This window comes from Pinus tabuliformis, chromosome 3_1 (genome assembly GCF_031772625.1).
Source record: "Pinus tabuliformis cultivar Carrire ecotype Pingquan chromosome 3_1, CPIR1, whole genome shotgun sequence".
NCBI lineage: Eukaryota > Viridiplantae > Streptophyta > Pinopsida > Pinales > Pinaceae > Pinus > Pinus tabuliformis.
The window spans coordinates 366,906,967-366,922,383 of record NC_142301.1 but is presented as its reverse complement, the minus strand read 5'-3'; the positions used below and the strand labels follow the sequence as shown (position 1 = coordinate 366,922,383).

Sequence of the window (15,417 nt, the reverse complement as noted above, 5' to 3'; positions counted from 1 at the left end):
ATAAACCATACTAGTTGGTTCAAAAGCATCCGCTAAAAAAATTATATTATATAATTTTTATGAAAAAAAATTCCTATTATTTTTTTCTTCTAATTGCCATATAATTATTAATAATATCATAACTCTATAATATTACAATTTAATTTAACAACATAATTGAGACATAATTATTAATAATATCATAATTCTACAATATTACAATTTTCTACAATATTACAATTTTTATAATTTAAATTATATGTATAAATATAAAAATAAATTTAATATTTTGAAATAACTATAAAGTACTCCTACAAACTTCACAACTAAAACTCCACTGAAAATACCTAAAAAAACGCCTAACAAAAATCCACTGAATAATGATTTTCATCCCAGAACCAAATCCCTAGAAAGTTCATTTATGCCCTGAAAAGTGTTTATTTATGCAATTCATTCACATACACTAGAGGATAAAAATGAAAGCAACACACACGAACGATCAAACAAAAAAATCCGTAGTGGGGATCTGGGGAAAATCTGCAGTGGGGACCCGAGGATCTATTGATTAAGTAAAGTTGTTTTGAGTTGGTTGTCTCACTTTCCAACTACTTTACTTTTCCAAACCCATTTAATATTATGAGGTGGAATGCAGCTCTCTCTTCGATCTTTGTTCTTTCAATGGGATTTTGATTATTTATTTTTATTTATTTATTATTTATTATTTTAAGTTTAGAAGCGAGTTATATTTTACAATTTAATATAAAAGAGAAGTATTTTACAGTTTGAGTGGGTCTAATAGTTAAGAGCATGTGTTTTCTCTTAAAATGTCATAGGTATATTTTACAATTTAATATAAAAGAGAAGTGTTTTACAGTTTGAGTGGGCCTAATGGTTAAGAGCATGTGTTTTCTCTTAAAATGTCATAGGTATATTTTATAATTTAATATAAAAGAGAAGTATTTTACAGTTTGAGTGGGCCTAATGGTTAAGAGCATGTGTTTTCACTTAAAATGTCATAGGTTCAAAATTGGTAGAGTATGTAGACTTAGCAGTCAAATCGATGCTCCCAGCCGAGTCTCTTGTCCCACAAACAAGGTGGTATCATAAACCAATCCAATGTAAAGAAGATATGGTAAAATATTGCATTCACTCACAAGCATAAATAATTTCATTCACTGGCAAGCATAAATAAAATATTTCGATATGTAACATAATTTTATATCAACCTTAAAAAAGATAAAATAACAAAAATGGTAAAAACATATGATCAAGATGTATAATTGTTATACTTTTATACATCAATTATTTTATAATAAAATTAATAAAGGTCAAATTTGCAATTCATTTAAATTTTAACATAAAATTAATATGTGACATTTAAAAAATATAACTAATAACCAAATGATTCAATCTCTCGATATATATTTCTAAACCAAAAACACTTTGTATATATTATAAAAAGCAGTTAAAAAAAATAAAAAAAACATATATATTATTTTGTAAGTTTGGCATTGGTCATTGGTGAGGCTGATGTATAATTCTACCTCTTTTAAAATGAAATAAAATATTCTTTAAATTAAAAAAAATAATGTCCACTACAATAATAAAAAAAACAACAAAAATAAATGTATTTTACTCAAAAATAAATACACTTGACTAGTGTGAAAGGATATGGTAAAAATATTTCAGTCACTCTTAAGCATAAATAAAATATTTTGATATATGGCATAATTATATATCAACCTTAAAAGAAATAAAATAACAAAAAAAATAAAAACATGTGAACAAGATGTACCATTCATATTCTTTTTATAATTCAATTGTTTTATAATAAAATTAATATGATATGACTCAAATGTACAATTCATTTAATTTTTAATATAAAATTAATATGTAACATTTTAAAAATATAACTAATAATCAAATAATTCAATATCTCTATATATTATTAAACCATAAACCAAAAACAATAAATACATTATATAAAGCAATTTAAATATACATATATAGAGAGAGTAGTCTAACTTATAGATGAAATAGCCTTTTTCACAGCAATTCAATAAAATCCGGCACAATTTCGGGATTTTTTGTTATTTAAAAATATTTTTTTGAATGCATAAATGGATTCAACACCCTTGAAAACCCATGTGGCACCGGATTATGCAAATTAAACAATTTAAACTCAAACTTCTAAAAATTTCTATCTAATTTTGATTAAAATTAACGAAAAAATTAGTAGTGAAAAAAATTATTTAGTCCATAAGTTAGACTATATATATATATTATTTTGTAAGTTGGACATTGGTTATTGGTGAGGCCAATAAAATATTTCAATATAAAAGAGAAAAATTCTCTATATATATTATTTAACCAAAAACACTATGTATCGGTAACTTAACATCTAGAAGTGCCTTAACAAAGCACCCAATTATCTATCCAAAATCACGTGAACAAAAATTCTATGTATATATTATATAAAACCATTACAAAAAAATCTTATATTTAAAATATTTCAAGCAATCTCAGTTTTCTATATTTTATCCATTTTTATTCTATATTTTTAAGTAGTTTTTGTATAAAATCCAATATTGAAAACTTAGACAATGTAAAAACACAATCCAAATAACTAAAAAAAATTGAAGACATAATTTATTTATAAATTTAAAAATACAATTTAAATGATGAAAAATCATATATCAACCATATAATTCAAACTATAAAAAATGATAACAAGGAAAAATGATATATGTAAATATAAACTAAAAATTTATTAGAAAAAAAACTAAATCTCTACTAAAATAGATCTATACTAATAGTATAATTATTCATAATTTTAAATTTAATTTTATCCCATTTGAATTTGGAATTGTTCTCAATAAAACAAATTAAGGCCTTAAACAATGGAAGGAGCGTGCCCAGAAACTCGGATTATTACAAATGTCTTCAAAACATCAAACTATGGGCAAAAGAGGCCTGTTCATAAGTAGCCTACCCTTTGGTCAAAATATTTCACCACATAATTCATTTAAAGGTCACGATGAAGCAAACCATAAGAAATATTTTTTTCCCTAATGAAAAAAAACTGATTTATATTATCAGTATATTATTTTCCGGGATGTAGGTCAAAAATTTACATAACAGAAAATGTTGCCAAAAATTGAAACTTGCCTATATGTTCCAAATATGAATTGATGATTACATCTAAACATAAAACAGAGCTAGTTGTATGGCTAACAAAAGAACTGCATAAACCCTAAAGAAATATACCATCAGAGAGACATACGGAAAGGCAGGGCTAGTAATGAAGGACAGTGACATTGTATTTAACCACTGCACTGGTACCATCAATAGAATGAGTGTGGGCAAGTGCGTAGCCTCGGGCGAAGCGAAACAATCCGCTGCCTCCCACGATGGGCATTTCTCTCACCTCTTCCAGAGCTGCATTCTTCCCGATCATGGCGAGGGTGCTGCCGTTGTACTTGCCGCTCTCAAAAACAAAGGTGGTGGCCATCAGCAAATGAAAATCCTCTTGGCCGGAGGAAACGTAGATACCCTGCGCTCTCCCCACCAGTTTGGAGGTCGCCTCTGGCCCTTCCGTAAGGCAGTCGTCCATCACCACGACCGCGCCGAAGCCAGTGGGCGAATACTTGGTGGTAGGAGCGGAGGCCACCTGCACGGCCGTCGCATTTTTCCCCGTCACTACATCGTGGAAATAGAAGTGCAGGTGGCTTATCTTCTCCCGCCCTAATTTCGTCTTTACCTCTGCTTCCGCTATGTGCAGGCAAACCAACAACAATACAGCGGACACTGCAATAGTTGTTTCCAGAAAACCCTTTATCGCCATCTCTCAAACAACAAATACCTCAATACAGAACACCAGAAATGAAATGTGTGGTGATGAAAGTAGAGATATATTTTTATAGTGTGAATGCCCCGCCCGTGAAGGGCACGCTTGCTTTGTCACAAATTGTTGAATGTTTGATTATTATTATTTTGGTCTTGCTCGGGCCCTCCTGTTGGCAGGCCTTTAACATTTTCCATTTTTTTCTTGTGGGTATCATAATTACTCTGTTTTTTTAACACCACCTACCTCTTCCCTTGGAATGTGTAGTTTCCGCTGTGTAACCTGAACTGTACCGGTCTCCTGCCAGCCGGCCTGACAGTGACATGACAAATGGATTCCCACGGCCATAGATGCCCTGGCAATTTTTCCGTGTCAAAGGTGCCATACACTGTACATAAATAACAAAAAAATGTAACGGGTCATCTTAGTTCCATGGTTTTTTGGCGTCGTGGAGCTTTCTACATCATCAGACCTTCCTACATCATTGACTGAAGCGTTGCATTTTATTGTAATAGATGTTACGTATACCTACTTACACTAATGGCGAGGATGGTTTTACACAGAGATTCCGATCCGATGGAACAACTCATGTGCGTCGTCGCACAGTGCTGTTGCCTTTTTTGTTTTCAAGGACCTACAATATCCATCGAAGATGTCAAAATACAATATTGAAAAAGAAATACAATTTCTAGGCAATTGTGTCATTCACTCCATGATGATTTGATAGTCTTTCGTAAAGTCAAAGTTTTTCTCAATGAAAGTTTTTGCAAATATGTCAATAATTTATTCCGAAGTGGGAATTGTGTTACACGTTGATGACCCTTAATATGTCAATAAACTATTCCGAAGTGGGAATTGTGTTACACGTTGATGACCCTATCATGTATCAATCTTTTAATGTAGTGTATGTGGATTTCTACGTATTTTGTTCATTGTCATATATGTTTGCGAAATTTTAGTGTGTTTTGATTGTCACTCCATATGACAAGCATGTGGATCTTCACTTGTTTTGTTTGTTGTGTTATATTTTTGTAAAATTTTAATGTGTTTTTATGCTTATCCTATAGGATAATTGAGTGGTAAAGTTGGATATCAAGTTTAATGAGGAAGTCTCATAATTTAATGGTGAATGATAATGTTTTTATATTCGATTTTTATCATTGAAAAAGTAGTCACAGATTGCTTTTGTTTGGACTAACAAATGGGGTTGAAGTCCAAATTAAGAACATATCCTGAAGTGGACTTGTAATTAGTGGTATCACCAACCTAACTTGAATCAATGTTGCCAGTGATATCCAAAGTACATCCTCTTGCATAATCAGTGTTTCCAATGATATTCAAAGTACATCCTCTTGCATAATGAATCCCATAGTTGATGGTTCCTTGGACATATATAAGTATGTGCTAAATAGTTTTCCGTTGTTACTCACATGGCTCTTGCATGTATCTGGAAAATACACTTATTGCATATGAGAGAGATATGCACGAGAGTGAGTGAGACAAAGACTCCCCACAAGTTTTCTATGCATGGAACAATCAACCAACGATGTATTAATAAGGTGTAGCTACTTGCTTGTAGTTGATTATATGAAAGCAAACTAAGAGATCTATCACATACTTGGACTGAGCAATTTTGATCCTTGAATTATTCTGGTTGATTTCTAGTCCAAGGAAGAAGTGTAATAAACTGTAACTGTTATGAAAAACTTGTAATGCAAATCAAGTTTGATTGCAACAATGGTTGAGGTTGAACTATCTATAATTAGTAGATCATTGACAGAGAGCACTATGATCAACAAAGAATCATATGTTCTCAACATATAAACATTTGGATCAAATTTCTATCGAACCAAATTGTGACAAATTAAAAAAGAATTAATTTTAGCGTATATTTCTCTAGGTGTTTGCTTGAGGCCATAGAGAGACTTTTTCAGTCGGCAAACTAAAGATGATTTTTTTACACACCCTTGCATCTACTCCATGAAATTTTTCTCTTTGAGATCATTGTGAAGAAATAGATTCTTCACATCCATGTGGTGCACCTCCCACCTTCTTGTTGCTGCAATGGCAAGAATAACCGAGTCAAGTCCATTTTGACCATTACAGCAAAAGTTTTATCCTAATCAATTCCAAGAACTTGTTTAAAGTCTTTGGGCACCAATCATGCTTTGTATATGCTCACAAGTCCATTTGTCACTTTCTTTGACATGTAGACCCACTTTCATTTAACAAGCCTATGATTTCAAGGAAGCAAAACCAAGTCCTAAGTTTAGTTCTTAATGAGGGAGTCGAACTCTTGGTCCATAACTACGTTCCCTGCAGCATCTGCATAGGTTTGAGGGTCAGATGCTATAATAGTGTAGCAATGCATGGGCATAATTGGTCTTATAGCTATGAGTGCATGAGGCACTTCTTCAAATTGAGAGCTTGTGGAAAGATCACCCAAGAGATCACTCATGAGGTGCCACTTATGTGTCGCAAGTGGTAAGGTATATGAATCATTTCATGCATACTCGTGATCTTTTGAATAAACTTCAAAGTTAGGTCTGAAATCTAATGTGAATGACATGATGCATCATCTTTTAGATTTACTATAGGAGGAAGTACAAAAAAATTTGCATGTTGTTCCTTAGATCCATGCCGGGGACTTTATTCAGAGTAGATACTCTTTTCAATGAAGACATTTTATGTCAGAAGTTCTAGAAGTCCAAATCCCTTTACGTCATTTGGATATCTAACAAAGATTCACTCTTTGATTTGAGGCTCCAACGCCTTTGTCTTTTCTATAGGAATGTGTGCCCATGCACAAGATCCAAAAATGTGGAAATATGTGACTTTCAGTTGCATGCCACTCCATACTTCAAATTTTGTTTCTTGTAATATATGTCTGAGCAGATCCATTTGGTATGAACAAACCATAGTTAATTGCTTGAACCCACAATTTGGAAGGAAGGGACCTTGCATGCAACATCTAACTAGCCATCTCTATTAAGGATTTGTTCTTCCGCTTAGCTGCCCCATTCTACTATAAAGTGTAAGGGACTGTGTTCTACAATTGTATTACTACTTTATCACAAAAATGTTGGACATCCTTCTTGACATACTCCCTTCCATTATTTGTACAAAGGATCTTGATCATCTTTCTAAACTGCTTCTCTACATGTGCTTTGGAAAATTTTCAAATACTCAAAAGTTTTATATTTGAGTTTGAGAAAGTACACCCGTGTGTATCTCATGCAATCATCTAAAAATATTAGTACATATCTAGATTTTCCTGTACAAACATCTAGATATTGCTCCATAATATCACTGTGAACAAGCTCAAAAGGAGAGGAGGTTCTCCATGCATGCTCCTTCCCAAACTTTTCTTATGGATGCTTTCCAAGAGCACATCCTTCACAAAATCCATAAGAAAATTCTATGACAAGAAGGTCTTCCACCATTCCATGTTTGTTAAGTTTTTGCACATATCTGAAATTTAATGTCTAAACCTTTCATGCGAAATTTTACTCTCATAATTTTCATGCATCAGTAGTAAAGTGGAATGTGATTGAGGAATAAATTCACAAAAAGTGTAAATATGAGATTGATTATTCATTGCACCAACTAAAATTTTGGTGTTATCATGCATGTCATATATGCTCATTGAATATGGGGTAATTAAACTCTCTTTTCAATGTTGATATTGCTACACAAAGAGAAGGTTTACTGAAAGCTTCGGAATATGCAGGATGTTCTCGAAACTTCCATGTCCAAGATCTACTTACCCTTGTTCAATACCCTCTATTGGAGAATAATCTCCCATGAGAATAGGGGGTCCAACATATTGTTTTAAAGATGAGCGAGCAGGTTTTGTGGTTGTCACATGATGTGAAGTTTTGAAATCATTGATTCATGCATCATCAGAAGAATGAATAACAATTAATACATATTCATCCCTCTTTTTTCAACTGCTCTTTCTCCTTGCTTCTTCTTCAAACTTTCAGGAATATGGTCACCAAGATTGTTCTACTGAAGAGTTTATGCTATAAGATCAATAGTCTTCTTCATGCATCAAGGTGATTTTGAATGGTAACCATGGTTGCAATGGCTGCATTTTAATTTCCCCTTCTTGCCTTTCTTTCCCTTTGAGTCGGTAGGTTCATCTAGAGATTTGGGATTGCCCCCCTTTCTTGGATATGGCTATTTCTCCTTTCCTTTTACTTTGGATTCTTAATTAGATTTTGAGTTGGCCTTGCCCCTTTCATCCATAAGTGCATGGGCTTTGGACTCTTTTCAATGTGCCCATTTTTATGAGTTTATCTTGTTCGTGTGTTAGGGACTCATTAAATGTAGAAAGTGTGGGAATTTATAGGTTTCCCTTGTTGCAAGCCTAACTATGTGAAAAATGGAGACAAATACAACATACTCTGGAATCAATATTTATAATATGGGATGAATTAATTGGATTTCTTTCTTTGATTTTTCAATTCTGCAGCTAGAGTAGTGAGACTTTGAACCTTGTGAAGAAATATTGAATGTTTTTTAAACTACTTGAATCTAATGAGTTGAGCTCATTTTCAATGATGTGGCTCTGCATCTCATCCTACTTCCCAAAGAGAGTCTCCAAAGTGGTCCAAACTTCATTTGGACTAGTGCATTCTTTGACATGAAATAGTAATTTTGGAGAGATTTATAAGAAAATGAGACTAAAGGCTTGTCTGTGTAGTTGAAATATTTGTGTTTTTCAACTAGAGAATTTGGTTCAATCTTGATTGCAATGGTTATTCAATACAAGCCTCTACTTTTGTCCTAAAGTAAAAACTTTGGCTTCCATTTGAAATAATTATATGGAATGAGAATTGTGGAAGGTGGAAGCTCCATTCTTTCTGAGCTCTAATCTTCAGTACATACAAAAAATTACCCATGCTTCATCTTCCTATCTCCCCTAGGATTTGATACCATGTGAAATTGTTGTTGAACTTACATAGATTAGAAGTAGCTAGAAAACAATGAACAAAACTTGTAAGTACGAAATAACAAATCAAATTGAGAGAGAAAGAATTAATGAATTATATTCATGCACAAAAATTAAAATTATAAGAGAACACAATTACATGCAATATATTCTACATGGTTGAACTAATATATATTGAATCTAGAGAGATGTGAACATGCACTGAAGAAGAATAAATCCTAGTCCTTGTTAGTTGGCCATGTAGTTATTAGTTAATTGTCTCATGCAAGTGGAAATTAATAAAACTCATGCATGCACTTATGGAGTGCCTTCTTAGTGATAATAACGAGGTTTCCATGCATGACTCCACTCCACTAGTTTATTTGAAGTACAACTAAGTGTATGTTATTTCCAATACATTCACCCTGCAAAATTTAGTGCAAGCCTAAAAATGGCATATGAAATTCTTGTAGTCATATATTAGTGTTCATATTAGCTTCTAGCACACACATTAAGTGCAATAAAAATCTCTAACCGATGTTATATTTATATAATGGCTCCATTAGAAAATATTTGATACTCTTCCACTTGTATGAGATGACATAACTCTCATGAGTGTTTTTACATATGAAAGGTAAGAGTGCATGCTATATCGAGTTGTAATTAATCAACTATGAATTACTTTTGATCATACTTTAGGATTGAAAGATGAAAGGTTCTTTTAGTGTTATAAATGTTTCCTCAACTTGCATTATATAGTCCCATGTTAGCTACACAAGAATTCTTTCATTAGGTCAACCTAATCAATGTATCTATGTCTAGCTTCAATCAAGTTTCTTCTTATTTTCATAAGAACTCCTTCCAATATTCTTGACTTATAGAATGTAGCTAGGTCTAGCACTGACCCAATCCCATGTTATCTACATAAGAGCCCCTTCCAACAAGGTAAACTTAGTGAATGGAATCAGATCTACCACTGACCCTCGCAATAGTTTAACCTCATGTCTTATAGAAAAATCATCTTGAATGACCTTATGACATTATTATGATGTCAATACATAATTTCTTAAATCATCCACATATGGAAGTTTCCTAGGCTAGAAAACTAAGTAGATTCATGGTTAACTGTTCTTGAACCAAAAGTGTCTTAGAATGGGTGAGATTTTGGGAATTCCTAGTTACCATGTTCAAACCCGGGAGGTGATGATAGATCCCACCAATAGTCAATATTTATCCTCTCACACCATTGTGCACAAGTTGACATGTGAGGCAAGCAGATGGAAATTAGTGGGAGGAAATGTTATGCTAAATATGTGGAAATGAGGATTACACATTAATATCGGGAAATGGAATGCAATGTTTCCTCTTACATTGTGAAACATACTCACAAATCAAGGAGAGGACAATAAAAGGTACAAGGAGTTTGACTATTGAGAAAATGAGGAGGATCTATTGAGAGGCACAACAAGATTGGTTCAAAAAATGAGTAGGATCTAATGAAAGGCAATGACACAAGCAAGAAATATACATTAGAGAGTAGAGTTAATGGCCCAACTTGCAACGTATATATAAGTAGGAAATGGACCAAAGAGGCCTAGAAAAATTTGAGTAGATTGAGTCCATAATTTGGGTCCTCCAATTATACCACTTTCTATAGTGCAAGTCATTGCAATATATTTCTTTAATATCTTGAAAAATGGGATGCTTAATCTAAACTATGTAACTTATTCATATGACCATTCAATCTTATGGAAGGTTTAATAAAATATAGTTTTCTATTTATATATCTTGACAATAATACACCATTAAAAATTTGGAGAGTTGTGGTGCATTTGTACCTCTAGGTCTTTATGAAAAATAATGACTATTACATCGAGAGAAGTTAGGTGCATCTACAACAAATGTGGACGTGTCACTACTATAATTGTAATAGACTGAATTAGAAGAAAAAATGAGATCAATTTTTTTTTGTTATGTCTCCCATTTCTTAATAGATTGTGAGTTTTGACGTGGTCTCCCTTTACACTTGAATTCCTATAAAGGATGTCATTGAGGTCATCAACCATCCCACTGACCATGATACTACTCGATTAGTTGAGATTTGTCTCACTTCTACTTTTTTCAGCTTCGAAGGTGAATTCTATGAGAAAACTTGGGGGTTGCCATGGGCTCCCCTTGGTCCCTAGTTGTTGCTAATATTTTTATGGAAGACTTTGAATCCAAGGCTTTGACCTCAGCTCGTCTCCTTCCCAAGCTATGGAAGAGATTTGTGGATGACACTGGTGTCATCTGGTCTCATGGCCAAGAAGAGTTAGATCTATTTTTCCAGCATCTCAACAATCAATCCTCCTCCATAAAGTTTACTATGGAGCAGGAAATTGATGGGTGCCTGCCTTTCCTTGATGTTCTCATTTCAAATAATGATGACAGTTCTTTCTCCCACCAAGTGTTTCGGAAGAAAACTCATATTGAGCAGTATCTTCATGCCAACTCCCATCATTTCCCTACTCAAAAGTTGGGTGTTCTCAACACGCTAGCTACTCGTGCACTGAGAATCTCTGATGAAAAGAACCTTGATAAAGAGAAAGCCCATCTCCTTAATGTTTTTGTTAATAATGGTTATAGTAGGCACCAAGGTCTGAAAGCTTTCCTTAAAGCTAGCAAAGGTCCCAAGGTTAAGAAAGACCCTAAAGATCGAGTCTCAGGGGTTCATCTCCCTTTCATCTAGGGGACCACTGATAAGATTGTGAGAATCCTTAGGAAGCATAATGTTCCCTCAACCTTTAGACCCCTTAACACCATCTGTAGCTCCCTTAGATCGGTAAAAGACCCTGTTGACCCCAAGGACATGAAAGGTGTCTATGTTATTCCATGTTCTTGTGGGACCCCCTATGTTGGTGAGACGGGGTGCTCTATCAATCAAAGGATTCATGAGCACTCAACCGACATCAAACATGGGAGGACCCAATCTTCAGCCTTGGTAGAACACGCGGAGAAGACTAAGCATCATATATGTATTGAGGAGGCCCGTGTTATTGCCAAGATTGCGCCTTTTCATCACCGGAAGTTTAAGGAGGCCATAGAAATTGAAAAGAGGCTGAGCAACCTCGATATGGATGATGGCTGGATGATTAGCAACTGTTGGATCCCTTCCCTTTCATCCTAGCTGCCCCCCACCTTTGCCCATTATTTTATTCCTTTTATTGTGGTCATCTCTGGTCTTTTCCCCCCTCATCTTTTGGATTGTTTGTTTTTCCCTTTATTCATTTTCTTATGATTGCTTTTTATTCATTATTTTATTAATATTTTTAGCAGTTTAATCTTATTAGTTCACTTATATTTTATCTAGCTTAAAATTAAGAATAAGATGTTCTTAGTTAATAGATTCTAAAAAAATTAAGCCTTACTTATTAAACATAATATATAAATAAATAAAAGAATGAATTATAAACATATAAACTAATTAATCCCATTATACCTTTAGTAAATAAATATAAATAAATAAATTTAATAATCGAATTAACTAACTAATTATAAATAGTTATATTTTTTTCCATAACTCTTCATTTACTTTAATTTATATTCTATTTAATTTTAGGTGACAAGAAATTGCTATATATATATATAAACTTTAGAAATAAGTCAAATATTTAACTAACTAATTAGGTTATCTAATTAATAAACATTTATCAATTTTTCTTAATATTTCTTATAATAATAATAATATAGGTCTTTATATAGTTTATGTAGTTTAAAAATAATAAAAAGTATATTAATTAGTTCTTAGTTTAAGCTCATTTTAGTTAAATACAAGCGATTATTACAAATGGAAATAAATATAACAAAAACTAACTAATTAAATTTTCCTTTCCCTATCTCTTGGTCCAGTCCAGTTGCCCATTCCAATGTAGTCGTTTCCTTGGTCAAATGTAGTCATTGAATGATCTATTCTCTCTATTTAACCTGCAACCATGATTTGGTTCTTCATCTTGTCCTGACGATGAACCACACTTGTTGGTTCGAAACGCGTCGACAAATGAATTTTGATGTGATTTTCGCTGAAAACACTTCTCAATAAAGATTTAGAGTTAATATGGATCTATATTAGTTTGTTTAATACACAATAAAAATTTAGAACACAAATTCCCTATTTCCACTTATGACAATAATGCTACCTAATTTAACTTGAAAATCATGGCATTACTTCAAGCTAGGGCTCCTTGGAATTGCAACACGGGTGAAAGTCATAGCTACTCCCCTTGCCTTTGTCTTGACCTCATCAAATACCTTTAGTGATGCATTATAGGGTTGGGCTCTACATCTCTAAAAATAGAAGGCCTTTGTCAAACTCTCAATATGCAAGCAATTCCACTTGTACTAGGTCAAGTGAACCCTTCTACATAGGTGCATCTCTTCTAATGGCTTCAAAGGTGAATCTTACAAGGTCCTTTAAGTGATTGTTTCTCTATAGTAGCACTAGTCTCAATTGATCCTTTTATTACTAAGGTTACACCCACCCCTCAGTATGAAAATATGTTATTTAAAGAAGCCTTATCTTAATTCAAGGGCTTCAACCTCATCTTTGTGTCCCAAGGAAGTCAGAATGGTAAAGAACACTCTATATTTCACTATCTTGATAAAAACAAATGTAATAGATCAAGCCAAATTCTTCAAATGAAATGAGCTAATTTTTCAATTTAATTACCTTTTACCAAAGCTCTTGATCCTTCACTAACATATCTTTATAGAATAAAATTTGAAAATATAGGAAGAAACCTAAAAATACCCATGTGTAAAGGCTTCCCTCATTTTTAAGTTTGATCTAGCAAATGATCTCATTGTCAATTGTGGTCTAGGTTTTGGGGCAGGGCAAGGTTTTGCATGAAGTTCTGGTTCTTGACATTTGTTTCATACATGGATTCTCTAGTTTATACAAAGGTCAAAGTAAGTGACCTTGACCTCTCCCTCCAATTTTTTGACTTTGATTCCTTGTGGAGCATGGGAGAATGCATTAGGCACATTTCACTTCTAAAATTTACTCTAAATAGAAAAAGGCCATATCACCAAATATGCTTGCATATGTGTGAATATGGACTTCAATAAAGGTTTCTTCAAAGAGGTCAATCTAGAAACCAAAGACTACACCTAGAATCAACTCCTTGATTGTGATCAAGTGGCTTTCATATGCAAAGATTTCTTTGACATTAGCAATATCCCAAGAGTCCATCCTAAGAGAACAAAATAATATCATCATCTCAAGAGGCCTCATAATAATCCCACTTGGTAGGAAGGAGCAATTTAATATTACACCATCTCGTCAACAAGGAACTTTGATAAGTAAATTCATCAGACAAATAGCCACCCTAGCCAAAATTCCCCTTAGCTCAATAGAGCAAAGAAAATACGTAGGGTGAGTTATCACTCAAAGAAGAGTGTAAGCACTAAGAGGCAACTCCAATGCTTCCAAAATACGAAAGGGAGTGGCCACTAATTAGGAAACCTTTACAAACTAACCTAAAGTTCCCTAAATCCTTCTACATCTCAATTGCTATAACAACGTTCTCCTATCTCCCCAAACCTGCACCTCCAAGTCAATGGTGGAAATGCATCACAAAGGTAGCCGCAGAGGACAAAGCTAAAGCAGTAACAATAGAAATATATCATTAGAAAAAAACATCATTAGAAGTAAAAATGAGGTTAACTTAGAGGAAAAGTAGTATTGGACTCTCAAAAAGTGATTTGCGTCATTAAAATTGGGTCTTGAATAACAAGAAGAATGGATAGAAACAACCAGGAAAATGTTGTAGAAATATTGATAGTGTATTTCAACTTATATTAAGAGGGTTTTTCCTAAAAACGTTTTTAAATGTACTTTTCTTTTGTTAATTTTTACAAAATCAATATATCTAAATATATCTTGTAAATCTAGAAAACAAAATCAAGAAGACAAATAAGACAATGTGTAAGGGAAACTCCACCCTTTAATGGGTTTTCTTAGACAAGTGAAGTCATCTACAAAATCTCCATGTAACTTTGTCTAGTTTGTTTGTCATTTTTCTTTTTTGGGGTGGAAGGTGGCAAAACCTTTCATATTTCACTTGTCATTCAATAATGAGCATTGATGTCAATGGCCACTATACATGAATGTGTGTTGTCTCATCATCATTGTTGAAAAAAAATCACAATACATGATATAACACATTGATGGTCCATGAGGGTGTATAATTTCACTCTTACCAAATACTTCTAGGTTTTGGGTTGTTAATCTATTTCCTTATATTTAAGAAAAATAAACCCTTATTCCATTTCCATCAACGTGAAGGACAAGGGCGCCGGGACCTACCTAACTGCCAACAACAGCGTTGGGTAAGTTTCTAGGCGTTGCCTCCACTCAGTACAAACATGACTTTCAAAATAAGGTCAGGATTCCATAAGCGAGCATATAGTAAAGTCAAGAATCTTATTAGACTTTATGACGTGCCTCCAGCATGTGGAAATACCACCATTGGAGCACACTATACCACTATAGCGATATTGCAGAGAAGCAACGGAGAATTAAGAGGGAAATTAACACAAACGTAATTATGAGATATTACTTATCTTTTTCTTCGTGGTAAATGGCGTCAGAATATATGTGGAAATTCACAAAGATTTGCGG

The 15,417-nt window shown here is 33.4% G+C and overlaps 1 pseudogene; it reads right to left on the bottom strand.

Annotated features, from left to right (window-relative positions):
• Positions 1-3,051: 3,051 nt before the first annotated feature.
• LOC149187217 (dirigent protein 23 pseudogene) lies at positions 3,052-3,881 on the bottom strand (annotated as a pseudogene).
• Positions 3,882-15,417: the final 11,536 nt, after the last annotated feature.